This window comes from Oncorhynchus mykiss, chromosome 32, assembly GCF_013265735.2.
Source record: "Oncorhynchus mykiss isolate Arlee chromosome 32, USDA_OmykA_1.1, whole genome shotgun sequence".
Taxonomy (NCBI): Eukaryota; Metazoa; Chordata; class Actinopteri; order Salmoniformes; family Salmonidae; genus Oncorhynchus; species Oncorhynchus mykiss.
This window is the reverse complement of record NC_050572.1, coordinates 29,722,203-29,749,776: the sequence shown is the minus strand read 5'-3', so window position 1 is coordinate 29,749,776 and position 27,574 is coordinate 29,722,203. Positions and strand designations below refer to the sequence as shown.

The 27,574-nt window shown below is 41.4% G+C and overlaps 1 pseudogene; it reads right to left on the bottom strand.

Annotated features, from left to right (window-relative positions):
* Positions 1–4,191: 4,191 nt before the first annotated feature.
* On the bottom strand, positions 4,192–19,573 carry LOC110489422 (annotated as a pseudogene).
* Between the last annotated feature and the right edge of the window lie 8,001 nt (positions 19,574–27,574).

The following is a 27,574-nucleotide window of genomic DNA, read 5'->3' as shown; positions in this document are numbered from 1 at the left end:
GGGCAGCTAGGGGTGTGTGGTCCCAATCGGGACGTCACATCAACCTCCTGGAAATGGAGACGGTTCTACTGGTTCTGACCCACTTCATGTCCACCCTACGGGGACACGACATGCTGGTCTGGTCAGACAACAGAACGACAGTAGCCTATTTAAATCGCCAAGGGGGAGTCAGGTCTCCTGCACTCCACCGGTTGGCGGAGGATTTGTAGCTGTGGGCTCACGAGCACCTTCGCTCATTGACAGCAGCACACATTCCAGGCTGTCAGAACATCGGAGCAGACCTCATGTCTCGAGGGGTCCCCGAGACGACGAGTGGCAACTGCACCCCGATGTTGTTCTCCAAATATGGGAACGATTTGGGAGAGCCGAGGTGGACCTGTTTGCGTCACGTGTGAACGAGCAATGTCCTCTATAGTTTTCTCTACAAGCCCAAGACGAACAGTCACTAGGGATAGACGCTTTTGCGCACCAGTGGCCAGAGGTTCTCCTGTACGCATTTCCACCGCTGTCCTGCATTCTCCCACTGCTAGCCTGTGTGAGAACAGGAGGGCTGTCAATCATATTGATAGCCCCCGACCACCCAGGGGCTCCGTGGTACAAGGAGATGATTCAAATGTTGATTGCACCATCGCGGCATTGATTTCAGCTTGTCATGAGGGGTTTGGCAGAGACACTGTTTCAATCACCCTTTAGTGAAACAGTTTCTATTGGGGATGCGAGCCACGCTATCACGCTATTACGCTATTGGGGCTAGAGCCACGCTATCACAGTGGGATTTAACGTTGGTACTCGAGGCGCTCTGTGAGACACCGTTCGAACCATTGAATCAAATTCCCCTCAAGATGTTGTCTCTGAAGACGGCACTGTTGCTTGCCTTGACTACAGCCAAGCGTGTCAGTGATTTGTGTGCCACCAGTGTGTCATTGTGCTGGGAAATAGTACTGTAACCTAGTGTTACTTGACTATTAGACCGGTCACTAAAGTTGAGGAAATATTGAGGCATCATTTTTCTGCTGAGGCAGAATAGTGGGCCTAAATTCTATCTGCCCACGAATCATTGGCTCTGCCAATGGAATGAGTGTGGTGGGTCACACTGAGAAAGCAGTGAGCATGTCTTCTAAATTGGTTCAGCCTGTACTCAGCTTTTCTGATGTGAACGTCAGTATGGAGTCAACATACAAGTGTAAGTAAAAATGAGAGTAAATACATTAGAAATGGTGCTACTAATGCACAAACATCTCGTAAAAGTAATGTTTTTGTTTGGTTTTTCTGAGTGCCGTTCTCAGATTATTGCATGGTTTGCTTTTTCTGTAAAGTTTTTTTGAAATCTGACACAGCGGTTGCATTAAGGAGAGGTATATCTATAATTCCATGTGTAACACTTGTGACCTAACATAATCACTTGTGGTGCTTTCGCTGTAAAGCCTATTTGAAATTGGACACTGTGGTGGGATTAACAATAAGATTAACTTTAAAACGGTATAAAATACATGTATGTTTGAGGAATTTTAATTATGAGATTTATGTTGTTTGAATTTGACACCCTGCACTTTCACTGGCTGTTGTCATATCGATCCCGTTAACGGGATTGCAGCCTAAGAAGTTATTAAAGCTAGTGAGGGAGATAAGTGTTTCTAGTTTCAGATATTTTTGTAGTTCGTTCCAGTCATTGGCAGCAGAGAACTGGAAGGAGAGGCGGCCAAAGGAAGAATTGGTTTTGGGGGTGACCAGAGAGATATACCTGCTGGAGCGCGTGCTACAGGTGGGTGCTGCTATGGTGTCCAGCGAGCTGAGATAACCCCCTTTACCAAGCAGGGTCTTGTAGATGACCTGGAGCCAGTGGGTTTGGCGACGAGTATGAAGCGAGGGCCAGCCAACGAGAGCGTACAGTTCGCAGTGGTGGGTAGTATATGGGGCTTTGGTGACAAAAGGGAATGTAATTAATGTAAGTTGTAGTTAATATAAAAAATGTAGTTAATATAAGTTAACATGCAATCATAACTGACTGTAGCGCATATAAAGCACCCACAAGCTACTGGTGGCTGAAATCACAATCATCGCAGGATGAACGAGTAAAGAATATCCGGGCAAGGGCGGTCCATTTAAAAATCATTCCTTCCTCCCTCGCCCTGCAAGTGTATACTCGTCAGACGTTATGATACGTCATCAGAAGTGTCCACTTCATTTGAGGGCTGAGGGGATAGGGTGTCTTAAGTGTTTGGAATGCAGCCAATGTGTTGGAGGAAACACCTTTCAAAATGGCATCCGGGGTCAGCCCGCAGGTACACACCCTCTCCACTTACCCTTATGCCCTTGAGAGAATTCCCGTGGCCATCTTTGTCATCGGTCCAAATAATTAGCCAAGCAAGGGAAGTTCGCAACGTAAGCCCCAAAGCCCTCGTTTTTGATTGAGTTTACGAGTGTACAAATATGTTCACTTCGGGCCTGAAACGCCCCATAATTCAATTTGTGATGATTGTACATACGCTAAGACTTAAAACCTCAACTTCAATATGGAGAAGTCAACATACAAGTGTATGTAAAAATGAATGTAAATAAGTTAGAAACTGTACTACTAATGCACGACGGCACAAACGTCTAGTAACAGTAATGTTTTTGTTTGGTTAGCTTTTGGAAATTGTAAAAATAAAACAATTTCCTTCTTCAGAAGTTCCAGCTAGGCAAGTTAATTCATTTGCTAGCTATCATACAGTAGACGTATATTAATAATTATATAGTTAATATAAGTAGACATGCAATCATAATTGACTGTACCGTATATAAAGCACCCACAAGCTACAGGTGGCTGAAAACACAATTGTCTCGGGACAAGCAAGTGACACATTTCCGGGCACACCCTTTCCCCTTTCCCTGCAAGTGTTAGCTCGACATCAGAAGTGCCCACTTAATTTTGGGGGTAGAGGGTGTGTATTTTAAGTGTTTGGAATGCAGCCCTTGTGCTTTCAAGAAAACTAGGAATTCTGAAAAAAAAACAATTTCACATCGGTTACACTCACCCCCCTTTTGACCTCCTCCTTTTCTGCAGCAACCTGTGATCCGGATCAACAGCATCAATGTAACAGTATTGCTTCCGTCCCTCTCCTCGCCCCTACCTGGGCTCGAACCAGGGACCCTCTGCACACATCAACAGTCACCCTCGGAGCATCGTTACCCATCGCGCCACAAAAGCCACGGCCCTTGCAGAGCAAGGGGAACCACTACTTCAAGGTCTTCAAGGGCGAGCGACGTCACCGATTGAAAAGCTACAAGCGCGCACCACCGCTAACTAGCTAGCCATTTCACATCGGTTACATCAGCTGTAACTATGATCTTACCAAGTTTGACAGGGTTGTGTGGTGTACAGACAGACTGCTCAGCAATGCCCAAAGACATGGATGGCCAAACAATTACACCTCGCTCCTTTCTAGTCCTCTCCAACCTCACTGGAGGACAGTGTGGCGTGCTGGTACATAGTTGCTTGAAGATGTTTGGGTGTGGGGAGATTTTTATTTTGCCCACGCTACAGACGGCTATAAATCCGGTCCACTAATACAGGACTAGTAAAAGCCCAGTGCACTACTTTATTTTATTCAAATTTTTCAGGGGGTGCTGCATCCTCCCCCCAACACCCCTACTTCCCACGGCTATGTACTGGTGTGCTGACTTCTATGACAAGGTGTGTGTGTGTCAGTCCCTAAGACTCTTTCTGGAGGAACCCTTTTGGCGTTGACTCACTGCTGCACTGTGATCTGCTGGGGATGGTCTGTGCTGTAATCAGTGTAAACATGAAGACCAGAAGTGACCAAGGCCCGGTCTCCCTTAGGCATCTTAAGTTCATTGTTAGAACCATAGGATCCCATTGTTAGAACCTTAGGATCCCATGGTTCTAACAAACTTAGCCTTAAGATGCTTTTGGGAAAAGATCAGTTGTATTTTCTATTTATTTTATTCCATATACAGTATTTATTTGGTGCAATGGTAAGAAAATACATTTCCAAGTAAAAGATACACACCACTCCGAATACATTCTTTATAAATAATTTACATAAACTTACTGTAATTTTGAAATCACTCCAGTGTATTACTCATGTAATAGGTAAAGTACATTCAGGACTGCTGACTTGAATAAAATGAATAAAAGAATGAAAAAAGCTTTACCATCATAACATTTTGTTGAGCATTCACACACATTCATTTGTAAGCATTTGTCTTATGCTTGGGCAGAAAGTTGATATTCTTGGGTACATATGTCCAAGCAGCATTCCACTGTGGAGAAGGGAACATATGATGGACTATTATTAAAAACCCTTTTCCATTAAACTATTCAGCGTGTTGTGTGTAGTTGGAAAAGATATTCAGCTGCTTTTAAAAAATGAAACATGTTGCGAGCTACTATTTTATTTCTAGACATGAACTAGGGACATTCTTCTCTTCTCTCCTGCAACTCTTCCCCAGGTCCTTAGTGTACACGAGAAAGCGAGTGAGGAATGTGCCGGTCTAGCACTGGTTCTGTACGGCTGCTTTTCATTTCATGGACAAGTTTGCAAATTAAATAATATATACAAGTAATAAACTTACTCATGATATACAGTACCAATCAAAAGTTTGGACATACCTACTACTCATTCCAGGGTTTTTCTTTATTCTTCATTGTAGAATAATAGTCAAGAAAGACATCAGAACTATGAAATAACACATGGAATCATGTAGTAACCCCCCAAAAAAGTGTTACATCTAAATATATTTTATATTGAGATTCTTCAAAGAAGCCAACCTTTGCCTTGACAGATTTGCACACTCATGGCATTCTCTCAACCTGCTTCATGAATCACCTGGAATGTGTTTCATTTAACGGGTGTGCCTTGTTAAAAGTTAATTTGTGGAATTTCTTTCCTTCTTAATGCGTTTGAGCCAATCAATTGTGTTGTGACAAGGTAGGGTTGTCATACAGAAGATAGTCCTATTTGGTAAAAGACCAAGTCCATATTATGGCAAGAACAACTCAAATAAGCAAAGAGAAACGACAACCCATCATCACTTTAAGACATGAAGATAAGTCAGTCTGGAACATTTCAAGAAGTTTCTTCAAGTGCAGTCGCAAAAACCATCAAGCACTATGATGAAACTGGCTCTCATGAGGATCGCCACAGTAAAGGAAGACCCAGAGTTACCTTTGCTGCTGAGGATAAGTTCATTAGTTACCAGCCTCAGAAATTGCAGCCCAAAATAAATGCTTCAGAGTTCAAGTAACAGACACATCAACACCAACTGTTCAGAGGAGACTGTGTGAATCAGGCCTTCATTGTCGAATTACTGCATAGAAACCACTGCTAAAGGACACCAATAAGAAGAGACTTGCTTGGGCAAAGAAACACGAGCAATGGACATTAGACCGGTGGAAATCTGTCCTTTGGTCTGATGAGTCCAAATGAGAGATTTTTAGATCCAACCGTCGTCTCTTTGTGAGATGCAGAGTAGGTGAATGGATGATCTCCACATATGTGTTTCCGACCATGAAGCATGGAGGTGTGATGGTGCTTTTCTTGACACTGCCAGTGATTTATTGGCTACCACAGCATTCTGCAGCGATACGCCATCCCATCTGGTTTGTGTTTAGTGGGACTATCATTTGTTTTTCAACAGGACAATGACCCCAAACACACCTCCAGGCTGTGTAAGGGCTATTTGACCAAGAAGGAGAGTGATGGAGTGCTGCATCAGATGACCTGGCCTCCACAATCACCTGACCTCAACCCAATTGAGATGGTTTGGGATGAGTTGGACCGCCGTGAAGGAAAAGCAGCTAACAACTGCTTAGTTCATATGGGAACTCCTTCAAGACTGTTGGAAAAGCATTCCGCATGAAGCTGGTTGAGAGAATGCCAAGAGTGTGCAAAGATGCCATCAAGGCAAAGGGTGGCTACTTTGAAGAATCTAAAAAATATTTGTTTGATTTGTTTGACCCTTTTTTGGTTACTACATGATTCCATATGTGTTATTTCATAATTTATGTCTTCACTATTATTCTACAATGTAGAAAATAGTAAAAATAAAGAAAAACCCTGGAATGAGTAGGTGTGTCCAAACATTTGACTGATACTGTACTTCTAATAGGCCTACTTTGCCGTTAACATTTATTTTGCGATGGTTTTGGGGAAAGTATTTCTGAAAACCCACAAGACTTATCAAATCAACTGGCTAAACACGGAGTGATAGACATACGGGCGCACCACACTGACAGACGGGCAATATTGCTGGATATTAATTGGCAGAAAATGGTATAGGTTTGGTTTTATAAGCCAATAGTGGCTAACCAGGGGTGGGATAAATTCAATGTTGCGTTGATTAGAGAGTAGATGGGAGCTTGTGGTGTCTGTTAAAACCTCTTAGCGCATGGATCCCGTTAACGGGATCAAAATCGACAACATCCCGTGAAGTTGGAGCTCGCCAAATTCAAATGACAAAATTGTAATATTAAACATTCATGAACATACAAGTGTCCTACATCATTTAAAAGCCTAACTTCTTGTTAATCCAACCACGTTGTCAGATTTCAAAAATACTTGACGGCGAAAGCATACCATGCGATTATCTGAGGAAAGCGCCCCATATACAAAAGCATTAAGAACATTTTCCAAACCAGCAGAGGCGTCACAAAAGTCAGAAATAGCGATAAAATAAATCACTTACCTTTGAATATCTTCCTCTGTTTGCAATCCCAAGGGTCCCAGCTACACAACAAATGGTAGTTTTGTTCGATAATGTCCTTCTTTATATCCCAAAAAATTCAGTTTAGTTGGCGCGTTTGATTCAGTAATCCACCCGTTCCACTAGTTCAACATGCATACAAAGGAATCCCAAAAGTTACCAATAAACTTCGTCCAAGCATGTCAAACAACATTTCTAATCAATCCTCAGGTACCCTAATATGTAAATAAACGATAAAGTATAAGACGGAATGTAGTATGTTCAATACCGGAGGTAAATAATGAGGTGCTCACCCTCATCCACGCGCGCCACAAGACTACACTCAAAATGTACAACAACTACAACTACTAATTCCAAGCCTGAAACACATTCTAAAGACTGTTGACATCGAGTGGAAGCCATAGGAACTGCAATCTGGGAGCTATTTATTTGTATATCCTACAGACAAGCGTTGAAATGGATAGTGACCTCAAAAATAATTATTCTGGATGGATTTTCCTCTGGTTTTCGCCTGCAATATCTGTTCTGTTATACTCACAGACATTATTTTAACAGTTTTAGAAACTTCTGAGTGTTTCCTATCCAATGCTACCATATGCGTATCCTAGCTTCTGGACCTGAGTAACAGGCAGTTTACTTTGGGAACGTCATTTATCCAAACTTTCGAACACTGCCCCCTAGCCCTAAGAAGTTTTAATGACAGTTTGCGGTAGAACACGTAAAAATTGCATGTACTTTTACAATTCTTTGGCGAGCTACTCATAGGTGGGCTGCGAGCTACTGGTAGCTCACAATTGACCTGTTGCAGACCCCTGGTATAGAGGTAATCCATACTAATTCAAACCAACTGACAAATGTTAATGGGACTATTTTTACAGAGCATTAACTGTCCATCTCTCCTTATCTTATTGACTGGTTAAGAAGCCACCATATACAGTCCTCAAGAACAAGGGTTGAGACAGACATTGCTCTTGCAACCTCCTACTAAGCAGTTCTTTATTGGAAGTTTCAACCACAGAATGAGTCAAAAGATCAATGTGAATGAAAACACGCTGGCTGCCAAAATAACCTAGGTTAGGATAGGCAACAGTGATCCTCACCTGATCTTGATCCAGTCCCCTAAGTGTTGACTTGCCATGAGACTCCAGGTAGTCCCTGCCCGTGTAGTAGGGCGGTCGCCCGTTGATCCTCTGTGTCACTCGTTCCAGCAGCCCAACTGGTATGTACCTACAAAGGAGAGAGGTTTAGATTGGCATGTCCACATTAAATGTGTTGAATTGTTGATGTTTACAGCTATAAATTCAATAATATTTTAAGTGGTTGAATTCTACGTTTTGTCAAATATGGCAAATACAGTCCTGCAGGTTCTCTTCAATAATTGTTTGTCCTCATCTACATCAATCTGTTGATCAACCTATAATGCACAAAAAAAACAATTGAGCATGTTTCTAAGCATTACTGCAAAGTGTGAATACCACCTGATACTTCCTGTCTATACGAGTACACACCTGCACATGAAGGTCAGCCACTCCAGCAGGAAGTTCCTGGTCTTCTCCAGGCCTAGGGTGTCCGAGCCCCAGTGCTCCAGGCCGCAGTGGGTGAAGTCAGTCCAGCCTCTCGCTGGACGAGATATCCCAGTCCCGCCTCTCCTTGATCTCTGTGAAAACCAAGGGCTTGATGAGGGCACCCCTGCAGGAGAAGAAAAGTAAAAGAGACCTGCTAACCCTGTCCAACTTTTTAAGAGTACCAGATGCGTGCGGCAAATTGGAGAGTGCGCACGCTGTTAGAGTCTGATCGCAATAATAGAATTGTACCAAATCAAGTCTATAAAAAGGTTGGAGTACTTTCTTTATTGACAGCATTCCACTTACACATATGGTAAAAGTCACTAACAAGGTGTGATTTGAAAGAACACACAAAGGGCCTTTATTCTTGGAGTTTTTTTATTTTATTAAACAAATAATAAGTTATTTGTTTAGTTACAAAATAAACAAACGTCTCATACACAGTAAAGCAATTTTTTACTCTATGATAAGAACAAATGTTTGAAGCAGAGGCATCAGTATCAAATAAACATAATAAACATAATAAAAACGGGGAAAAAACTCTGATAGGAAACAGTGGGTGAGAACTAATCTTCTGGAGACCTTCAAATGTTCAGGAAATCATTTCCTAGACAGATCTGCCTGGTAGCTAGCAGATTTAGCCTTACACAGCAGTGCATCAGGGTAGACTTCTCGGTGGCAAACAGTTCCTCTGGCAATCATTGAAACCTTGGTAATGAGGGCACTCAGCATGTCTGTACTGAGGGAGGCTCGGTACTGGGTTTTGTTCTTGGAAACGAGACTGAATATTTGTTCGCAGTCCGCATTGCTGTGGAATATGACCAATATCCCCAGCATCACAGCCCAAAGGTGGGAGTAGACCAGGCCACGTTTCTGACATAGGTCTTCAGATCCAGCTTGCCTTGGTCCCAAGTTTAGTCTCTATACTGTAGTAGAGGAATGCTTGTCACCTCTCAAACAGGGCCAATGACTAGCGCCAGCTCACAAGAATTGGCTTTTTAGGCACGGTTCCTAGTCATCACTTAAAGCAAAATCATTTTGAAAACATAAAAACAAATGATCGCATCAACACAGACCGCAAAAACTGTCTACACAAAGCTTAAGTAGGCTACTGCAAAGGGAATCTGAACACTGTTCGCTTGAAGAGTCCGGTGTTTCAGCCTGAAGAGTCCGGTGTTTCAGCCTGAAGAGTCCGGTGTTTCAGCCTGAAGAGTCCGGTGTTTCAGCCTGAAGAGTCCGGTGTTTCAGCCTGAAGAGTCCGGTGTTTCAGCCTGAAGCGTCCGGTGTTTCAGCCTGAAGAGTCCGGTGTTTTAGCCTGAAGAGTCCGGTGTTTCAGCCTGAAGAGTCCGGTGTTTCAGCCTGAAGAGTCCGGTGTTTCAGCCTGAAGCGTCCGGTGTTTCAGCCTGAAGAGTCCGGTGTTTCAGCCTGAAGCGTCCGGTGTTTCAGCCTGAAGAGTCCGGTGTTTTAGCCTGAAGAGTCCGGTGTTTCAGCCTGAAGAGTCCGGTGTTTCAGCCTGAAGAGTCCGGTGTTTTAGCCTGAAGCGTCCGGTGTTTCAGCCTGAAGAGTCCGGTGTTTCAGCCTGAAGCGTCCGGTGTTTTAGCCCATTTCTGTGCAGCACATACATCATTTAAGATTTAGTGCAAAGGCATTTTAGAAGCATTGCCACTGTAGATAATACCGGACACTCATTCATTCTTCATCTCGCAGTCTTCTAAACTCCCAACTCCATTTAATGCCATTTAATGCCTTATTTTTTATTATAATTTTGTAATGCTTTTTGTGACGTGAATCATAATTACAGTTACAGTCTATCAGGTTTCATGATCCTCGTAATGTTAGGTGGAAAATACAACTAATGGGACGCAGAATTAAATGTATATCACACTCGCACAAACGCAACCAGTTATTTTTCATATTTGCATTTAATTTCTTTCTCTGGCAAATGCGAGTGAACTGCTGGCACTTTAGAACCCACTGAATGTCCATCTTATGTTCGCTAATGTTAGCTTGAAACAATTCCAGGCTGACTACACTGCTCGCATCGCGTGCGCAAGCGTAGCAAAAATAAATGTAGAAATCTAGATTATTCAATTATTGCACCCACACTGCTTGTGTGCAACAACGAGCGTCTGCGTTGCCAAGGGCTAAAATAGAAGTCAGTTCTTTTTTTACGCAGATCGCGTCACAAGTCCTGCCTCTCCCATCTCCTCATTGGTTCATAGAAGCAGGTACCCACGTGCCATCTCCTCATTGGTTATACCCATGTGGGTGAGTGAAAGACGAAATAGGTCGGTGGCAGTAATGCACGTAATTTATGAAAGTTGCAATATAAATCGCAATATAAAGTAAAGAGAAGAAAAAGCCTGGAAGGAGGAGAGATGACTAGAAACGATTCGGTTGACCGTTTTATGTGTGGACTAATTGGTGGAGTAGAGGACCTTGTGCATTTCAGGTAAAATAACAACTCAATGTTTATATCCCAGGACAAATTAGCTAGCAACAGCAAGCTAGCTAAATAGGACAAATTATCTAGCAAGTGCCATCTAGCTAGCTAAATTACCATAAATGTTTAATGCTTTTCGAGCTGTCCCCAAATGTATATAATTGGTTCAGAGTTTGTTATGATATTTTAACCTGCGTGGACATTCTGAAAGTAGTTTGAAGTCAGTAGGTCACATGACCAAGGAGCTACTGACATTTGAAAGTTTGTAAAATCATGTGAGATGAAAATGGACAAACTAAAGGGTGTGCAATATAGAATGGTAGTCAGTGGACATTCTGAACCTTGTTTGAGGACAGTAGGTTACATGACCAAGGAGCTATTGAAATTGGAACCACTGAAAACATTGAAAATTCATGTCAATAGCGTGAGATGAAAATGGACAAACTTAAAGGGTGTGCAATGTGTAGGCCCACTGAGTGTACATGCTTAACCTTGTGTGAAGTCAGTAGGTCACATGACCAAGGAGCTATTGAAATTCAAAAATGTAAATAAATAATTTAAAATAGTGTGAGATGTAAATCAACCAAAAAAAAGTGTGTGCAATGTGTGACTATGCCATCGGGTTAGCTAGAACCAGTTTTGGACGTTTTAGGAGTAATGGTTAAAGAGCTATTGAAATTAGAAAATGTTGATTTGTCACAATGTTGACAGTCCCTATGTAACTGCTGTTGGTGAACATAAGGAAAACTACAGGCGAATATCCGTTGAATATCCAACCTGAATCTGTCTTTACCTCGGTAGCTGACAGTCGGCAAACTCAACATCACAACAAACAGGAGGGACAGACATGGAGTAGCTACGTTGAATAATGATGTATTAATCTCCATGTCCGCTGACACAAACTCCGTACATGTCTGTGTGTTGCAGCTTGAGAATCGGGATGTTAGATTTACACAGTGGATTAATTTTTTATTAAAATGTTTTTACAAAATTATAGAATAATAATAATAATAATCAGGCCCTATTCATTTCTGCGTACCTTTAACTCGGATCTCGTACCTGCGTACATGGACAGAGAATTGGCAGGTCTGTTTTACAACCAGAGCTGGAGTCAATTAAAGATACACTATGGTGAAATCACGCCGCCATTTCATGGTTGCAAAAATTCTAATAGTTTGCCTAATTTCACTTTATGTGACAAAACAAGCAAGTATAGTGTAGAGAATCATTGTACCATCTAAACTGCTGTGAAATATATTTTCTATAACCAAACATTTTCAGCTGGTGTACAAAATTGTGAAATGTCTGGGGGGTCCCCGAGGAGGTTTGAGAACCACTGAGTTAAGGGTTAAGAGACTGAATTGGACGTGCGTCCCATCTCAAATCAACCCTTAGCCCAAGGTTCGTACAGACAGTGGCAAGTCAAATTCAATAACTTAAGTATTTTTGCAAGCACTAATACTTATTTTAAAAGGACCAATTTCTAATAGTTTGTATTATGCAATTGTTTTAGTCGCCACCAGATGGCAGTATATCACCTCAACCTCATGAAAAAATTAAATATGTACAACAATAATACGTGTTTCACTACTTATTTACTGTATACATGAGTGGTAAGTCAGTACTAATGATGTCATTTGAGTAGTGATGAGCAGAGTTTTGGGAGATGCCTACTGGTGAACACACATTTCCTATTCGCATTACTACACAATTCCAGCTTAATGACAATTGTATTTTTATTGGGCATTTGGGAATATACTACATAATAGCTAAGAAAAAGAGTCTTGCTCAGACTGGCAGCTTTAATGTCGCCGGTCGGGAGAAGGGCGGGTGGGCTGTGTGAGGTAACCTGCACGTGAACGGCCACCCGAACGGCAGGAGCACTGTTGCCGCTTGATAAAGTGAATGAGGCAAAAAAGCTCTGGAGAGAAAAAGTCACAATGTAGAACTGGAGGCAGTGCAGGATGTAGCGTTGTCTTTCCCCTTCCAGGGCCGATTCACCCATGCTAGCAATGTCAAAGTCTGACGCATTTACTGCACCTTACACTGTGTGGGTTGGGTCCAATGATGTAGTGGTAAAATAAAATAAAAATGGGTAAACTAATACTGACCAAAAACTTAAAACACAACATGTAAAGTGCTGATCCTATGTTTCATGAGCTGAAATAAAAGATCCTAGAAATGCTCCATACGCACAAAAGGCTAGATTTAATATATTTTGGCATTTTAGCTATTGATGTGACATTTGGCAGGCCTAATCAGTCAGTTCTGTACCCGCCTGACTGAGTGGCAGTGTGGGTGGAATGAGCAAGCTCATCTGGAAACCAGAGCGCAAAAAACATGGAAATATACCTTGTGCGAACCTTGCCCAAGCCCCTCATCAAGCCTCCCTATGCACTTGTGTAGATCTGAAATAATTGGTTAAGAGTAAGCTATATTCTATCCACTCAGCCTCAGAGCACACTACTCTGATCAGTCAAATTGCGTGAAATCTAAAGTACACTGCATTGCATTCGGAAAGTATTCGGACCCCTTGACATTATCTACATTTTTTTACGTTACAGACTTATTCTAAAATGGATTAAATTAAATTACATTTTTCCCCTCATCAATCTACACACAATACCCCAGAATGCCATAGCAAAAACAGGTGAAGACATATTTACATTAAGTATTCAGACCCTTTACTCAGTATTTTGTTGAAGCACCTTTGGCAGCGTTTACAGCCTTGAGTCTTCTTGGTTATGACACTTCAAGCTTGGCACACCTTTATTTTGGGAGTTTCTCCAATTCTTCTCTGCAGATCCTCTCAAACTCTGTCAGGTTGGATGGGGAACATTGCTGCACAGCTATTTTCAGGTATCCCCAGAGATGTTCAATCGGGTTCAAGTCTGGACTCTGGCTGGGCCACTCAAGGACATTCAGAGACTTGTTCCGAAGCCACTCCTGCATTGTCTTGGTGGTGTGCTTCGGGTCATTGTCCTGTTGGAAGGTGAACCTTCACCTCAGTCTGAGGCCCTGAGCGCTCGATCAGGTTTTCATCAAGGATCGTTCTGTCCTGACTTGTCTCCCAGTCCCTGCAGCTGAAAAACACCCCCACAGTATGATGCTGCCACCACCATGCTTCACTGTAGGGATGGTGCCAGGTTTCCTCCTGACGTGACGCTTGGCATTCAGGCCAGAGTCATGTCATGTGCCTTTTACTTAGGAGTGGCTTCTGTCTGGCCACTCTACCATAAAGGCCTGATTGGTGGAGTGCTGCAGAGATGGTTGTCCTTCTGGAAGGTTCTATCTCCACAGAGGAACTCTGGAGCTCTGTCAGAGTGACCATCGGGTTCTTGGTCACCTCCCTGATCAAGGCCCTTCTCCCCCGATTGCTCAGTTTGGCTGCGCGGCCAGCTCTTGGAAGAATCTTGGTTGTTCCAAACTTCTTCCATTTAAGAATGATGGAGGCCACTGTGTTCTTGGGGACCGTCAATGCTGCAGAAATTTTTTGGTACCCTTCCCCAGATCTGTGTCGACACAATCCTGTCTCAGAGCTCCTAGGACAATTCAATTTTTGCTCTGACATGCACTGTCAACTGTGGGACCTTACAGAATCATGTCCAATCAATTGAATTTACCACAGGTGGACTCGAATCAAGTTGTAAAAACATCTCAAGCATGATCAATGGAAACAGGATGCACCAGAGCTTAATTTTGAGTCTCCATGCAAAGGGTCTGAATACTTATGTAAATAAGTTATTTCTGTTTTTTATACATTTGCAAAAATGTTTTAAAACCAGTTTTTGCTTTGTCATTATGTGGTTGTGTGTGTAGATTGATGAGGGAAAAAAATATTTAATATATTTTAGAATAAGGCCATAACGTAACAAAATGTGGAAAATGTTAAGGGGTCGGAATACTTTCCGAATGCACTGTTTTTTCTTTTCCATTAAGATACTAACCTTGCCAGCATAATACCCGAAACTTCAGTCTCTCTAGCCTTCATGGTGTCATCGTAAAACAAAATGTCCCCATTACCTGCATAGAAGAGAGATTAGGTTTAACAGGTGCACACACAAAGATGCATGCTCGAACATACACACTTTGTGAGATTGAGATGCCGGCGACCTGTCCTCCATTACAGAGCTTACCACTCGCCAATGTTCAATCAATTATGAATAAACTTGAACTCAGTGTGAGGGACATCAGATCCTGCAGCATACATTGTTTCAATGAGACTTTGCTTTCCTTCAACAACCAAACGGATTATATACAACCAATGGGTTTTACAGTTTATCGAGGGGACAAAACAAGGGCGAAGGGCTCCATTCTATGATCAGCAACAAGTGGTGCGACAGGGGAAACGTATAGGAACTTGCAAGGTTCTGCTCTCCCAATTTGGAATACTTGGTCATCAAATGTCGCCCTTTTTACCTTCCAGAGAGAGTTCTCAGGGATTATCGCCATATGTGGCAGGTAGCCTAGCGGTTAAGCTCTTTGGGCCAGTAACCAAAAACATCGTAGGTTATGTCACATTTTACATTGTTGGTCATGTCACACAGTTATGCCACATTTATGAACCCTTTATAAAGCATGACATAGGGTTATAGATGATTTGTAAAACATTTGTGGTATTTATGAAACCTTTATAAACTGCACATCATTTAAAGCGGGACCATTATCTTTATTGTTTCTTTCACTTCCCTTTGGCCTGCGCTGTTGGAGCTCGGAGTTTAAGAATTTCACTGTTATTACTTCTGCATATGACTAATGAAATCTCCAAATCTAACTCGCCAAAGAGTGGGATGGGGCTGGCAAATTGGGAGCAGGTATTAATGTAGTCCCAGTCAGCTGACTTGGTATAGCGCTGTTCCCTGGACCTGCCATGCAACTGCATAGATACTTGAAATTACTCTTATGCTACACATCCCTGACACAACCAAAGACCCCAACAATACACAACAGTTTACTTGGGCTAGATCGATTTAGGATTCAGCATTACATTCTGACACACGTACGGTGATTATGGACACCACCCACTTCTTCATCTCTGGGATGAGTTTGAACGCCGGTACGAATCTTGACAGTCAATGGAACATCCAGAACCAGAGGACAGAACAACCAAGTCCCTTTACATACCAGAACTGAGTTCAAGTATTTATTTTCTTTCAAATGCTTTGAGCGTTTTATTGAGCCTGCATCGAGTGCAACATCTCCAATAACATAGTTGAGCAAATAAGGAATTGTACTATATATAGAAGCATCGCTTACAGAGTTCATTCCTCGGATGATTTGCTCAAACTTGTTGGTGCACGTCATCAGGCCACAACCTCCGCCCTAAAGAAAGGGAAGACCATATTAATCGTATGTTTTAGAGGGCTGGTTTCCCCACACAGATTATGACTCACCCTGGACTTAAAAGCAAACTCAATGGAGAATGTCCATTGAAATACCTTATTTCGGTCCTTACGTGATAGGTTCAGAAGTTTATGCCTTCTTGCACACAAGGTCAATGGGACACCCCGAGCTGAAGTCCACAAAGTCCACGTCGATTTTGTTGTTGAGTTGCTCTGTACATCTGGTCATTGCGTCAAGAAAGCATCTCTCCACCTAAGATTTGAAATGATCATACTTTTAGTACAGACCAAGGCCTAGAAGCTAGAATCCTTAGTTGCTACATAATTTTTTTTATGTAGCAACTAAATGCATAGATTCTTAAATAATATAAGTTGTAAATGCCCCATGAGCTTAGTTCAACTGCTGTACCCCACCAGAACCCCTAATATAAGCTTGTTTTACTCTAATGTTTTAAACAAAGTAAATGTAAACAAACACTATAGCCTCTAAACATGGTTAAAATTGTAATTGTATTATTCTATTATCATTTTGGCATTAATATCAGCCCTTGCATCCATAACTCTGTCTATCCCTCAGCTTTTTACAAAAACAAAGGTGGGGTGACTTTGGTAATGTTTCAATACCTTTACTTTGAGCTCAAATTCCCAGGAGGACAAATCTGAAATGGACTAAAATGATCCCCATCTTTCCCATTTATTTCAAATTGAGGCAAATAGCTAGATCCACACAACAAAACGAGAAAAAAATCTGAAACTTTGGAGTGATCTACTACCACTTCCACGACTATCACTTGTAGAACCGGCATGGGGTGGAACAAGCTTAAGCATACTGCCCAGAACAAAGTGCAATGGACAGGAGTTATCGATGGCCTATGCTCCCTGAGTATTCAGATTATCATTGCTAATCCGGTTTAAAAAAAATACTAATCTAACTATTACTTTCAGCCTGGTCTTCGTTCTCATTTTATTAGATAATTCTAAAATACATAATGCAGAACACAACACACAAAATCATAAAGTATATGAAGCACAAAGTTATGATCCTCTTTGGAGTATGGTTATGTAACCGATGTGAAATGGCTAGCTAGTTAGCGGTGGTGCGCGCTAATAGCGTTTCAATCGGTGACATCACTTGCTCTGAGACCTTGAAGTAGTTGTTCCCCTTGCCCTGCAATGGCTGTGACTTTTGTGGCGCGATGGGTAACGATGCTTCGTGGGTGACTGTTGTTGATGTATGCAGAGGGTCCCTGGTTCAAGCCCAGGTAGGGGCGAGGAGAGGGACGGAAGCTAAACTGTTACAGTTAGTTTGACATATCAAGCACATTGGGTTGGTTTCCAGGACCCAGAAGATGTTTATTCCTGGACTAAGAAACTCTTTTAAAATAGATTTTCAGTTGAGCTTGGGTTTCAGTCCAGGAGTAGGGATAATCTAAGTCTGGGAAAGTGCCCAATTCTGTTCCAAGGACCAATTTACTGTTGTTAAGGGAGCAAGATACAGCTTGTCTTTGAAGTCCACCTTTAGGAAGAATAAAAACAATATTCATAAATGTACTATTTGGTTTATACAACTTCTTAATATTAAAACGGGTTGTTAATATTTAAATGAGCCTAATATACAAAGTGGCACTCAGATCCCCGACATGCAAGACAAAAAACCTTGCACTGTGTTTCAGACAAGCAGCTCAAACGTACCAGCTTCTTTTCACATTGTAGTAGCTTTATGACATCAGCATCAGTCAACGCACAATGGTCTTCACTAGAGCCAGGTCCTCCTGGCTAACCTGCAATTTTTCAAAAGGTAAACAACTTGTCAAGGAAAAACCTCTAGACACCATAAAATAAATTCACAGTCATTGGAAGAGTATCCCCCCCTTTCAAAAAATGTAAAATTATTATTATTATTATTATTTATTTATTTTTAATCGCACAAATCTATTATATTTCCCAGCCAGGCAGTTTTTTCCTTTCCACTGTCACCAGTCACCTCTAATTGTTCTTCGAAGATTAAGGCCCCTACCTGAATTTGTCCAATAGAAACTCTTTTTGTTGCAAACCATTTTCTGTTACAAAACATTTTGCTATGGTGTGTGACTAATGAATACAACCCAGGCAACATACCGTTCCCACATAATGGCAGAACCACCAAGCCTTACCGTTCTCTGCTGCTGCAGCTTTTTCCTGCTTTGTGTCCACCTTTGAAAATGGTCTTCATGTAGGCGTCAGACGCTGTAAAGGGGACCACCTTGTTGTGGAGGCGCCACTGCATGTCCTTGTCCAGGCTATTCCTCACTGGCGTTCTCCTTTCCATGGCTTTCACATGCTCCTCGTTCACCAGATTTTTGAGGTCAGCGCTGGTGTTGGCCCAGGCAAACTGCCAGCTCAAGCCGTAGTGCCACTTCCCAAAAGTGTCAGAGGTAGCAGTGCTCTCCAACATCGGTGGGCTAAGAGGCCATGTTTATTTTACCTTTATTTAAGTAGGCAAGTCAGTTAAGAACAAATTCTTATTTTCAATGACGGCCTAGGAACAGTGGGTTAACTGCCTGTTCAGGGGCATAACGACATATTTTTACGTTAGCTGTGGGATTCAATCTTGCAATCTTTTGGTTACTAGTACAATGCTCTAACCACTAGCCTACATGCCGCATGTACACCACAATGTTATGGAAGAACTTGCATTTGTCGCCTTAGACACATTTGGCCTCACGCTCCTGGGGGGGAAAAATATAAAATTGGTGTTGATAAACAATTAGGTCTACAGGAAATTCAATTGAGCATGCTCCTGATAGGTAAAGGAAAAACATCATTTAATGACTTGATGAGATTTATAAGATGGAAAGTCCCAGGTTGCATGAAAAGTAGTTGGCCCTTTCATCTATCCCCTAAAGTGGCATTCCTACCTGAATAATGGAAGGACAGTCTGTTTTCGTTGCTCGTGGGTTTCATGTGCGGCCTGGACTTGTCCTGCCCTCGCATTCGCTTGCTGTCCTGTTTCCCCGTCCTCTCCTGCTCATCCGGGTCCACTTAAAAAAATTTCTCTTGAGGCTCTTCCATAGAGTCCTCTGCCGTCTCCTTTGGTCCTGCATCACCGCTGGCCTTGTCACCGTTAGGACCCTTCCCTCCAGAGTCCAGTAATTCATGGAACTTTTCTTTCGTTGTGAGAAACCTGAAAAACAGAGAATGCTAAATCACATTGACATATAATTGAGACAATTCAATAGGTATGCCTAATTCTTTTAGATTCCCCCTTTTGGTGTGATATTTTTAATTGTGTAGTTTCTCTCATTGATGCCTGTTCCATCAGTACTCATGTCAGACTGGTGATGTTCTGGGGCAGGGGTGGCCAATTATATTCACATAGGGCCATTGTGGGTGCAGGCTTTTGTTCCAGCCAAGCACACTTACTGAGTTGTAATGGCAGCTCTGCCTTTATCAGTCCCATTCATCCCATGCACATGGCTTTCTGTGGCTATATTTGGGGTTATCTCAGTCTCCAAAAATCTCTCTGAAATAAGCATCTCATTAGACTAATGATTATTTGGAAAGCTAGCAAGCATTGTTTGCTAACGTGGCAGACAGTTGCTTGCTTGCACACTTAGAGTAGACACTGGGCTCGGCCTTTGGCTGGCTTGAACATGGGTGCTATCTTTACTTACAATGCATTATGGCTAGCTAGAAATGCATGTGTCCGAAACAGAATACTACTGCAATGTGTCAGTAGTACACATTCTGAAAAGCAATAACCATAGGTATTATGATAAACATTAAATGCACTATGCATTATATGTGTTGAATGCTGTAACACAGAATAAAACAATTAATGAAAGACAAAATCAACATTTTAGTAGTTCTTCAAAGTATATAAGGCATGTGACTGCTGAATACCAACTATCAATCCATTAGATCATGTATTTTTAGGCAGAGATACCTGGCAAAGCAACTGCTCTCCTCTGGATTGCATAAAATGTAGCTGGCATAAAAAGAAACACAGACCTGACAAGTAGACTTGCAATAGATTATGGTCATTGTAGTTCATTACCACGTTTTCTGCGCTAAACTGTATCGAATATTTGGGCTTGATCTGATTTATCTCTGGCGAAACTTCATTGAACTCACAAAAGAACTAAAACGAAATTGTATTCAATTTATTGAATCAACGTTGGTCAATTAGTAGTTTACAAACCGAAAGATAACCGAAATGTTAATCGCTGATTTAAAAAAAAAAACGATTTTCAACAAAATTGTGTCGAGGTTTTTTGGTATTTCAGACAACAGAGGACGCTGTTGCCTGATGAAGATTTGGGCTCAAAATAGTTACATGCCTTCACATCCATGGCCTGACGCCTGACTACACATCCCCACGCCCACTTGCCGAACGCAATTCGCTTCGGTGCCCGGCCACACTATTGTAGCAAATTCGCGGGGTAGCACCAACCGGGACTCCAAACCGGGTTCAGCAACTGACAACGCAACACCAGTTACGCCAAGAGATCCAAAGAGGTCGCTACAATAACACACATCTGATGTGTGCTGGCATGATGTTACTGAGATGAACATACATGAAATGACTTTGTGTGTGTGCTTCTGTACTCTTGGCACAGCTTTAAGCCATGTTATATTATGTATTCAGAGGCCTTTCCCCCTCAGCAGAAAGACCCTCCACTAGTGATAGTGGCTTACATTTAGCATGAAACACTTAAGTCACACAAGGGAGGTAAAACTTTCTGGGGAACAGGTCTAGGCACCAACTTTGAAAAGGGTCTTGTTTTGCTCTTTCAAGAGAGAAATGGTAGGATGTTAATCCTTCAGCCTGAATAATATCGGTAGGCTCTTGTTTCTCTGGCCTACAGTCCAGTTAGCCTTGTTTATTCAAGTATACTGAACCAAAATATAAAAGCAACATGCAACAAGTTCAACGATTTTACTGAGTTACAGTTCATATTAGGAATTCAGGCAATTTAAATAAATACATTAGGCCCTAATCTATGGATTTTACACATAACTGAGCAGGGGCACAGCCATGAGTGGGCCTGGGAAGACATCAGCCCACCAACTTGGGAGCCAGTTAAAACAGATGAAACTGAGGAGTATTTCTGTCTAATAAAGCCCTTTTATGAGGAAAAACTCATTCTGATTGGCTGGGCCTGGCTCCCAAGTGGGTGGGCCGATGCCTTCCCAGGCCCACCCATTTGAGAGCCACGCCCACCCACTGGGGAGTCAGGCCCAGCCAATCAGAATGCGTTTTTTCTCATAAAAGGGTTTTATAACAGACAGAAATACACCTCAGTTACATCTGTTGTCGGGGTGGCTGGTCTCAGACAATCCCGCAGGTGAAGAAACCGGATGTGGAGGTCTTAGGCTGGCGTGGTTACACGACATACTGCCAAATTCTCTTAAACGACATTGGAAGCTGCTTATGGTAGAGAAAATAACATCAAATTCTCTGGCAACCGCTCTGGTGGACATTCCTGCAATCAGCATGCCAATTGCATGCTCCATCAAAACTTCAGACATCTGTGGCATTGTGTTGTGTGACAAAACGGCACATTTTAGAGTGGCCTTATGTCCACAGCACAAGGTGCACCTGTGTACTGATCATGCTGTTTAATCAGCTTCTTCATATGCCACACCTGTCAGGTGAATGGATTATCTTGACAAAAGAGAAATGCTCACTAACAGGGATGTAAACAAATTTGTGCACAAAATTTGAGAGAAATAAGCTTTTCAGACGTATGGAACATTTCTGGGTTATTTTTATTTCAGCTCATGAAACATGGGACCAACACTTTACATGTTACATTTATATTTTTGTTCAGTGTAAATAACACAATCATAAAATAAGTCCTAATTAAATACCTAAATGAGAGGGATGTTAGATCAAATACTGTATGTTGCTAATGCATTGCTTCAAACATGATCTCTCATTGCAGGGGACAGAATGTGTTTTTGAGTAACCAGTTTTGATGAATGCCTTATGTAGAAATGATGTTATGTTATTGCCCGTGCAAAGTCAAACCAGTATGTGATTCATGACAGCTTCATAAATTCTTTGTACCTATCACTTTCATTGTCAAAATGCCCAAAGGCAAACTTACTAAAACGCATGTGCCACAGCAATAACTACCCCTTTTTTTTTAAGTATTATGTTTTTGCCTCATAACAGCATTGTCACACCCTGACCATAGAGAGCCCTTGGTTCTCTATAGTAGTAGGTCAGGGCATGACTAGGGGGTGTTCTAGCATGTCTATTTCTATGTTGGTGCTAATGTGGTTCCCAATTAGTGGCAGATGTTTATCGTTGCCTCTGATTGGAGATTATATAGGTAGCCATTTCCCCACCTGTGTTTTGTGGGATATTGTTTGTGTTTAGTTGTTTCTTTATTGTTTCACAGAGATTAAAAAAAATATGTGGAACTATACTCACACCGCGCCATGGTCCGCTCATTACGACGATCGTGACAAGCATGCTCATGTTGAGGCTTGCATGTCCTTGTGAAGTGAAAACATTAATGCAAGAGTTAATAGAGCATCATTTATTTATGACTTATCAAATCTTATGGGAATTAGTTTAACGCTACAGATGACAACAGTTAACTATGGGTAAAGTCTTCTCTCTGATATTCAATACAAGCCATCAAAGCAATGCTTATTAGTTGTCTTTACAAACTGCACCCAAACATCCTATTCTGAAAACATCTAAGTGAGCCATTTGAGAAGTATAACTTGGTAAAAAAAAAAAAAAAAAAGTTTGATTTCACCAAATTTTAACATTCAGTTCAGTTCATGTAACAGGGTGGACCTTAAAATGAGGGACAGACAAATGAATCACCAATCACATGGAATAAATAATCATCTTCAGAAATGACTGTCAAAGCAACACATTAACCGAGGCTTTACAATGATGGTGAAACTTGGATATATTTTTGGATTAAGTGGATTGAAATCTTCCTAGAAGTGACACAGTGTTGACAGAGGGACATGCCAAAATGCAGAATGTTTGCACTTTTGCAAGCCTTTATTCGTATTAAAAAATATATGATTTATTGAATTCTCCATGTGGTCTGTATTAAAGGGCACTTCTTAATTTAATATATCAGGCTTTTAAAATTCAATATTGGTGCAGAATTTCTACTTAAAATATCAAAGGGACGGAAAGGGAGGCAAAAAGCACTCTTTGTGGAACAACCCAGCCTGTAGTAGGCTAGTAATGTTTTTTCACAGTATCACAAACCCTCCTGTTATGTGATTTTATTTGCCCAAAATGGGTAACTACCGCAATGTGGCTTCATTTTAATTGAGCTGTATATTGTTAGACGGTGCCTCATTGCACTGGATGTCCCTAAAATGTTATAACCTTGAGATATAGCCTCGTGGTAGATAACTGCATGAGGAAATAAAATAATAAAACTAACATTCTGGAATGCTGACCACTGTTGCTGATTTAACCTCCTTTTATTGTATGTCAAACTTTGGTGAGGCTGATATGATTTCAAAACAACCCGCTAATGAATACAAAAATTGGGATAGATTGTGTTTTTAACTCCCGTTTTGAAAAGCAAATCATTTTTCTCAGTCAAATTAACTTTGGGTTCAATGAAGTGAGTAAAGTTGGATAGAGGAAGAGAGAGATATTGTGCATCCTTGGAACTTTTCGATAAGTGTTTCGTTTTGGGCAGTTAGGCCTATATCCAACACAAGATAAAACACATTCTAATCCCTTGGTTACCATACATGTTGCCTATTTCATTACTTAATATATTTTTCTCTATGGATTTATGCAAATATGGAACTGTGGTTAATCTTTTGGCACATAATCACATTCAGCATGTAGCAAACAGTAATACAAGTGTAATTTCCTCCATCTGAGTGCAGCATAAATCAAGTGTCTCATTGTTAGGTCGTAAACCATGTAATCCTCTGTCTCAACAGAGCACACAGCAGAGCTCCTATGATGAGATGGGAAGATTCTTCAGAGGATGGCTGGTTTAACCATCATACCCATAGACATAGGATCAGACCAGAGGCTCTATTTTGGTAAGCGTATTAATTGGGTTTCCAAAACAACGTTTAGAGTTAAAGTGAGAGTCAACAATTTGACAACAGACCTTCTTTTTGCACTGTGAAAATGCATGTTTAAATTGACGTGCAATGAGTCGATGCCGTTTATTATGGAGCTGCTGCCATGCTGCTATCACCTATCCAGTACTTTTACATCTATGCACATCTAAGTGGATAGGGGATAGTGGAGGATTTGAATGCAACTGGAATGTATTTATTGTCATCAATCAATCAATCAAATATATTTATAAAGCCCTTTTTACATCAGCCGATGTCACAAAGTGCTATACAGAAACCCAGCCTAAAACCCCAAACAGCAAGCAATGCAGATGTAGAAGCACGGTGGCTAGGAAAAACTCTCTAGAAAGGCAGGAACCTAGGAAGAAACCTAGGGAGGAACCAGGCTCTGAGGGGTGGCCAGTCCTCTTCTGGCTGTGCCGGGTGGAGATTATAACAGCACATGGGCAAGATGTTCAAACGTTCATAGACGTTCATAAATAATAATAATCACAGTGGTTGTAGAGGGCGCAACAGGTCAGCACCTCAGGAGTAATTGTAAGTTGGCGTTCATAGCCGATATTTATTCCTGAATTTCATTTGTAACATGACCAACTGCAGGGGTCAAATTTCCTCTACCTATATCATTGTGGTAGTCGTCAAAAAAGATCATACATAGATACTGTAGATACATCTCTATAGGCACACTAATAAAAGTGTGGGTAGACACTGAGACTGAATACTTCATCAGGGCCTCCTTTCTAATCTGGTATTAGTACACTATGCACTGTAGGGTGTCATCAGGCAAGTTTTTATGTTTATCAACCTCTTCTTTAGAAACAAAATGACTAGAGCTTTTCTACTTCACACATAGCCATGTGAAATAGGTTGGTGGTGGTGCATATTTTATTATAAAAAAAAAAAAATTCTGTTGTATTTTCAAGGGGTTGGGGTGCTGAAAAAATCTGTTTGCCTGTGCTACAGACGCTATATCGGTCCGCTTTTAAAGGCCCAGTGTACTACTTTTTTGAATAATAAAAAATAAAACAATATTTTTCAGGACCTGCAGCACCTTCATCATGCCTAAATCCCATGGCTATGACTTCACATGCACTGTTTTTCCTAAATACCCATAGAATATAATCAATTGTTTTTTATAGAACACAGAGAAGCATTAAATGTTGTGTTACGCAACAATGACTTGAAAATACCAGCCATCTGACCAGCATAGTTCAACATTCAAACATTCAGTTCAATGCACATAGCAACCCTGCTATGTGCATTCCATTTCTAGATGAATACCCCCCCCCCCATCCATGCGCTGATGATTACTCACAATACTTCTTGCTCTTTGTTATCAAACACAAGCAGTTTGCCAAGACATAAGTCGAAGCATCTCTCTGACTCACACGCTATAGCTAGAATAGCACGTTTCTGTTGGCACTAATATCACTCCATATACACAGCACGCCAGAGGGGGAATCAAATGCATGAGGAAGAGCAGCAGCCAACTCCTGGGTGATCCTTTTTTAATAGAAGAATTTAATTTGTAATTTTGCAGATTAGGAACTTTGGGTATTAATCCTTTTATCAGCGCCCAGCAGGTTATTTGCACCAGCCTCACCACCGGGCATTCATTGATGTGTGCTTGCAGTGAACACAAGTAGGGAAGCTTTTTCAAACGGGGAAGAGGGGGGAGACTATCTGACTGTAGCCAAAGTATTTGCTAGATTGAAGCCTCTATATAGGGAAACCTTGTATTTCTGTCCATAAGGATGATTGAAGCCTATATATTTAAGCCTCTATATCTACAAGGATGATTGAAGTCTCTACATAGGGAAATCTTTTCTTTCTATCTACTCTGACTACAAGGAAAATTACAGACTCAAAATAGGGTATTACAATCAAAACGGAGTGGAACACTAATGAGAGGGGTGGTGGTGGGTGTGATAACTACAAGAATCTGCCTAATATATGTGATACAGTGGCTTGCGAAAGTAGGAATAACTTTGAGGCTATTAAATCCTTTCAGTCTGGAAAAACTCCAGGGCCTGATGGCATACCGGTAGAGGTATACAGTGGCTTGTGAAAGTATTCACCCCCTTGGCATTTTTCCTATTTTGTTGATTACAACCTGGAATTAAAATATATTTTTGAGGGGGGTTTGTATCATTTGATTTACAAAACACGCCTACCACTTTGAAGATGCAAAATATGCAATTTGTTTATTGTGAAACAAACAAGAAATAAGACAAAAAAACAGAAACCTTTTGCAGCAATTGCAGCTGCAAGTCTATTGGAGTATGTCTCTATAAGCTTGGCACATCTAGCCACTGGGATTTTTTCCCATTCTTCAAGGCAAAACTGCTCCAGCTCCTTAAAGTTGGATTGGCTCCGCTGGTGTACAGCAGTCTCAAATCTCTGGAAGACTGAAACACGTTGCCCCTCAAAAATGTCAATGTATTTAGCGGCATTCATCATTCCTTCAATTCTGACCAGTTTCCCAGTCCCTGCCGACGAAAAACATCCCCACAGCATGATGCTGCCACCACCACGCTTCACTGTGGGGATGGTGTTCTCAGGTGATGAGAGGTGTTGGGTTTGCGCCAGACATATCATTTTCCTTGATGGGCAAATATCTCAATTCTAGTCTCATCTGACCAGAGTACCTTCTTCCATATGTTTGAGGAGTCTCCCACATGCCTTTTGGCAAACACCAAACGTGTTTGCTTGTTATTTTTTCTTTTCTGGCCACTCTTCCATAAACCCCAGCTCTGTGGCTTAAAGTGGTCCTATGGACAGATACTCCAATCTCTGCTGGGGAGCCTTACAGCTCCTTCAGGGTTATCTTTGGTCTCTTTGTTGCCTCTGAATAATGCCCTTCTTGCCTGGTCCATGAGTTTTGGTGGGCGGCCCTCTCTTGGCAGGTTTGTTGTGTTGCCATATTCTTTACATTGTTTAATAATGGATTTAATGGTGTTCAGCGGGATGTTCAAAGTTTCTGATATTTTTTTATAACCCAACCCAGATCTGTACTTCTCCATAACTTTGTCCCTGACCTGTTTGGAGAGCCCCTTGGTCTTCATGGTGCCACTTGCTTTCGTGGTGTTGCAGACTCTGGGGCCTTTCAGAACAGGTGTATATATACTGAGAGCATGTGACAGATCATGTGACACTTAGATTGCACACAGGTGGACTTTATTTAACTAATTATGTGACTTCTGAAGGTAATTGTTTGCACCAGATCTTATTTAGGGGCTTCATAGCAAAGGGGGTGAATAGATAAGCACGCACCACTTTTCTGTTTTACTTTTTTTTGTTCATTTCACAGTAATTTTTTTCATTTCACTTCACCAATTTGGACTATATGTGTATGTCCATTACATGAAATCCAAATAAAAATCTATTTAAATTAGAGTTTGTAATGCATCACAATAGGAAAACGCCAAGGGGGATGAATAGTT